Genomic DNA, 5,846 nt, shown 5'->3' with positions numbered 1-5,846 from the left:
ATGTATGTAAGTGCACCCATGTTGGCAATGTCCAGGGATGTCAGAAGAGGGTGTCAGATTCCCCTGGAACTGGAGTTGGGAGGGTTGTTAGCCTCTAAGTGGGTGCTTGAAATCGAACCCTGGGTCCTCTACAAGAGCAGTCAATGCTCTTAACCGCTGAGCCATCTTGCTAGCCCCAATTATGGAGAGTTGAAATGTTATAGCTTCAGAGCCAAGGGATCTCATGCTATTTTGCCCCTTAAATATCTGTGTATTGCCCACCTCTGTGTGTGAGTGACCTCACATCCTTGTGACTCCTGGATAACACCTTTTAGAAGGTACAAAGAGGCCCCTAGCTTCTACTAACCCACAAGCCAAGAATGTCATCAGATAGCATCAGAGGCCTGTAACTGAGGTTTCCCCACTTGGCTGGAACCTGCTTACCTGATCTTTCCACCAGTGTATTTGAAAACTGCCTTAATTTATAACGTTTTGTTACTAGAAAAACTTCATGAAACTTACCACATTGGAACATGGTATTTGGGACAACCTGGATCAGTGGTGTTCCCTGGTCATGGTATTGACCTCCAGAATACATTAGCGCCTTTTGAAGTGAGAGCTGTTTTTTGTTTTTTTTTTTTTTTTATTAGCGAGCTGTGTTTTTCACATTTACACTATCCACGTACCTCTTCTCTGAATGTTTTTCCCACCAACTTTTCAATCATGTTCCTTCCAAGTGCATGCTTCCAGCCACACCATTGGCTATCACCCATTAATCAGTGTGTACTTGCCTATCCGGCTATCTTTCCTTCCAAATAAAAATGACAGGTGCATTGACTGATGCTCTGTCCACTGCGATGCTTTCCCTTGACCACTGCCCTTCTGGTGTCCCAAGGGCTGCAATGCTGCAGCTGTCCACTTTCAGCTGGTGCCAGCATAATGTGCAGAAAACATCTGCAAATCAGACCCTAGTTTTCTCTTCCTCTGTCAAAGGATCATAGCACACAACCTATCAGGCCATAGGTGCATGTTTGTAGACAGGAGGCATATGGGCAACTTCTTTGTGGAACTTACTTGTGCCTTCAAGACCTGTTCATGCTTGATCACATATGTACCACATCTGTTTGGTGATGGAATGCTGCTGTCTGCATCTAACTTTATGACTTGGTGGGTCATATAACACCTAGTCATGATAGTAACTTGGTGGCCCATGATCAAGTATTTAGTTTCCACAAAGGCCCCATGATAGGCCATGAGATTTCAAAGTGAGTAGTTCTGTACAGATGAGGGGCCTATGGTGTATCAAGAGCTAGTCACAAAGCACATGTGACCAGTCATCTGACTGGACAAGTAATGCATGTCCCTTCTCTGATTGGGTCAAGGGATTAGGATGCATAGACTCCTTGGCTCACCCCATGATGCACTAAAAATAGCCAATCTCAATATAGATTATTACCCCAGCTGCCATCCAATTCCTGCCATAAGACCCATAAAAGGCTACTGGGCAGGGCAGTCTGCCAGTGCTCATCCCTTGGAGCCCCTCCCACTTCTGGGATTCTTATTTTTCCTTAAAAAAAAAAAATCTCAGATGGCTTTGCTCACTGCTTGCCCACTTTTCCTTATTCTTACGTGCAAGACAATAAACTTGAAAGACACTGGTTCAAGCTGGCTTTGGTGACCCAGCTTTCCAAGTTAGGCTTACAAAGAGCCAAGAAATGTTCCATCACTCTCAAAAACACCCACATTGATGGCAAGGCCTTTCTTTAAAATCACAAGGGCCCATGCTGTAATTCACCTATGGAGGCCTGCTAAAGGCTCCAAATCACCTCACTATCTGGTATCAACACCTCAGTGACCACTGGGTCTGCTGGATCACATGGTCCAAGAGGCTGAGCAACCTGCACAGCAGCCTGGACCTGTGTTGCAGAGTTTCTCTTATTCCTATCCCTGCTTAAGGCTAGCAGCTTTTCTACTCCCTGGGTCTATGCACTAAAGTCACACACCCAAGGGAGGAATGTACTGCCTCCAAAATAAAAATAGGCCCACTAAGCTTTCTGCTTCATTTTTGGTGGTAGGAGGCACCATGTGCAATGACTCAGCCTTCAAATCCAGGGCTGTTGAGACTTGAGTCTGATTATAGGTCTAGAGACAAAGATGGGTGGTAAGTGTGGGTCCTGAGGAGCCTCAGCCCTGCCTTGCTTGGTGTCTCCCTCAAGGACAGTCATTACTGTTTCTACAGACTATGCAGGTGTTCTAGTTAGCTTTCTATTGCTGGGACAAAAACACTGACCAAAACCAGCTTGGGGAGTAAAGGGTTTATTGCATCTTATTCTTTCAAGTAACAATCCATCACTGAGGGAAGCCAAGACAGGAATGTAAGCAGGGCAGGACCTGGAGGAAGGAACTGAAGCACAGACCATGGAGGAATGCAACTTACTGGCTTGCTTTACTGGCCTGTATTCAGCCTGCTTTCTTATGTACCCAGGACCACCTGCCCAGGGGTGGCACCACTCAGCAATCAAGAAAATGCCCCATAGATGTGCCCACAGGCTAATCTGATAGATGAAATTTCCAAATTGAGTTTCCATCCTCCCAGGTGTGTCAAGCTGAGAGCTAAAGCTATCCAGCACAGAACGTTTAATTCCCTTAGGCAGAGGTGGAGGGGCCAATACCTAGGACGTGGGGGTGGGGGGTGCTGCTGCCTCTACCCCTGGGGAAGTCACTTCCTAAGGCAAAATAAACCCATCAAACTCTGGGAGTTCAATGTCTTATCAGTACCCTCCCCACACATCCAGATCCCAAGTTACAGAGTTCCATTCTGTTCTAATCAGTGTCCTCACTTTAACTGCACACACCCTTGAGGCTGAGACTTAAACTGGCCTGGTAACCAAGTCAATCTTGGGAAGAGGTTTTGGGTTTACTTTTCAGCAACTTCAGCTCTATGGCTACAGAAAGAGAGATGGTTCCTCTCACACTTAGAAATATTTGAACTGTCTATGAATGCCTGGAACAGAGATATTGACTATCTTATTCCTTTCCTTTATGCCTTTGTCTAGAGATATAGGAGCAACAAGCCTGCATCTTTGCATTCCTTAGTTTTCTAGAATTTTCCAAAAGCATCATGTATAAAGTCACTAAATTCCTTGTCTCTCACAAGAGATAAGTCAGAAATATAAAAAGATTTTGTTTCCTGTGAAAGGAGGAAAATTAGGAGTTTGAAATCAGCTTGATGCCTTGTCTCAAGAAAACAAAGTAATTCTTACCTAGAACCATTCTCGGTACCAAAATCTTTATCAGCTGGGGCTAATCAAGAGGAAAAGAAGCAAGAGAATAGATTACATAGATATATTGGAAAAGGAATGGGGATTTATTGGATTGGTTACACAATAGGAGGCTGGGTAGTCCAATAAGGGTCTTTGGCATGCTGGAGAGACAGAGAACTTGGTAGCCTCTCAGTGCAAGAGGCTGGAAGCCTCAGCCACACTGAAGTTCTAGAGGCTCCTGTAAAGCCACTGGTACTGAGCTCATTGAGGAAGCAGGAGTCTGGAATCCACAGATGACGGCAACAGCAATAGATGTGCTCGTTCAGAAGGGATGGAGTGTGCACTTGAGTGCTGGATCACTCTTCCTCTAACTTTCATCCATGCTCTGAAGGCCCATATTCAGAGTGGAGCCTCCCCTCAACCCCAGGTGCTGTTCCACGTGTCAATCATCCCCTATAGACACAGTCAGAGTATGTTTCAGAGTCCTAGATATCTCTTAATTCAGTGAAGTTGACAGCTAAGATAACCATCAAATCCCTATTTCAAGAGAGAAAAGAGGGGAGAGAGAGAGAACATGACTAACAGAGCAGATGGGACTTAGGAGGCATGGTGACTAGAAATGTTGGAGTATCCTAGATTGGATCCTGGAACAGAAAAAAGGCCAGTAGTATAAAAACTGATAAAACCCTAATAAAATCTATAACGTAGTTGAGAATCTTAAACCAATGTTCACTTTGTAGGTTTGATAAAGGTACTATGGTTATGTACTGTATTAGTTACTTTTTGTTGCTGTGATAAAACACCATGACCAAGGAAATTAGGGACAGAAGTTATTAGACTTAGGGTTCCATAGGGATAAGGGCCTGCCATGGTGGGGGAGGCGTGGCAGGAGGCAACTGGAGCAGAAAGCTGAGCGCTCCCATCTTCACTCAGGCACAGGAAGTGAAGAGAGACGCTGAAAGCCGGGCAGGGCCCACTTCTCCAGCGTGGCCACACCCCTAAACCCTACAAACAGCGCCACAACTGGAGTTAAGTCCTCAAATACTTGGAGCCTATGAGGGCCATTCTCATTCAAACCACCACAGGAGCCTAGTGATCTGGGTGAAGGTTGTGAAGGAAACTTAGGAACGTGGTCTGTCTTTGAAATTTTTTTTTTATAGATCTAGAATTCTTCTAAAGAAGCTAAGTCATTTGACATCCATCATATTAACATAATAAAAAGAAAAGCTTACGTGGTGATATTCTTGGTTCAGAAACACACATTTGAAAGTATTTGGGACCGGCTAGAGAGATGACTCAGTGGATAAGAACACTGGCTGTTCTTGCAAAAGACCGGGTTCAAATCCCAGCACCCACATGGCAGCTAACAACTGTCCGTAACTCCAGTTCCAGGGGATCTGACAGTCTCTTCTGACCTCTGTGGGCATTGCAGGACACAGGTGCACTTACCTACATGCAGGCGATACATACATACACATAAAAATAATAAATAAAATATTTTAAAAAAGAAAGTATTTGGCACCAATTCATGATAAAAACAATCATCAAACCAGGCACAAATCTAATTAGTGCTGCCTATATACACATGGGTGTACAGTTATCCAGTGGGGTACGGGCAACCCACCAGCAGCCACCCCACCAAAAGAAAAGTGACTCTCCCTCTCCCCAGCATCCATTAACTGCCAATAGCTCTTCAGCCAGGGGTGGGGCCTCATGCGTCCCTCTCCATCGATGCAGAAACTTTTAACTAGATTCACCTGTGCAGGTCTTGTGCAGGTAACCACAGCTACTATGAGTTCATGTGAGCAACATCCATGGCATGTCCAGAACACAGCATTTCAGACTTCATTTTCTGTGGATATTTACAGACCATATTTGCCAGGACTAACAGACAGGTCACTAGGTACAGAACCAGAGAGTGCTTTGATCTTTGAAACTGCCCTTCAAAGGTAGTGCTTCCTTGTAATCAAATAACCTGGTGCTCGGAAGCTCCCTCCCTTCATTATCTGCTCCAGGTTACTCCACAGAGCTACAGGCATACTCTACTGTCCAAACTCCTTCTGCTGCCCCCGCCCATCACTGAAGGCCCCACAGTAACCAGCCTCAGTGAAGTCATCACATTTGACAGCTCAGTGTTCTCATCTGATTGATGCCTCTAGAGGCAAGGTGAATATTCCCATTGTTGGGAAAAGCATCTGACCTAGTGAAAAATATACCGTGCCGTCCTTTACAGACACAACCATCGACTCCCCCCAGATAAAGCACCAAGGACAGACCAAAGTTAACAATTCCACCAAAGTCCAACTTGGCAAACCAATGGGTATTTATTGCGCTTACTAACAAAGCATGGGTGAGGGGTTAGAGGAGTGTGGGTGACCCCAAAGCCATGCATCACTAGAAAGTCTCATCTCAGCGTGGTTGAAGACTTCCTTATAGCAGCATAAATGGATTCCCCTCTGTCCTAATTTGTTTCTTCATTGCTCTGACAAAATACTCTCTGACCAATACCAACTTGGGGAGGAAAGGGTTTATTTGGCTTACATCTCCCAGGTCACAATTCATCAGGGAGCCCAAGGTAGGAACTCAGGGCAGGAACCTGGAGGC

This window comes from Nannospalax galili, unplaced genomic scaffold (genome assembly GCF_000622305.1).
Source record: "Nannospalax galili isolate Female #2095 unplaced genomic scaffold, S.galili_v1.0 scaffold31, whole genome shotgun sequence".
Taxonomy (NCBI): Eukaryota; Metazoa; Chordata; class Mammalia; order Rodentia; family Spalacidae; genus Nannospalax; species Nannospalax galili.
This window is presented reverse-complemented; position numbering follows the sequence as displayed.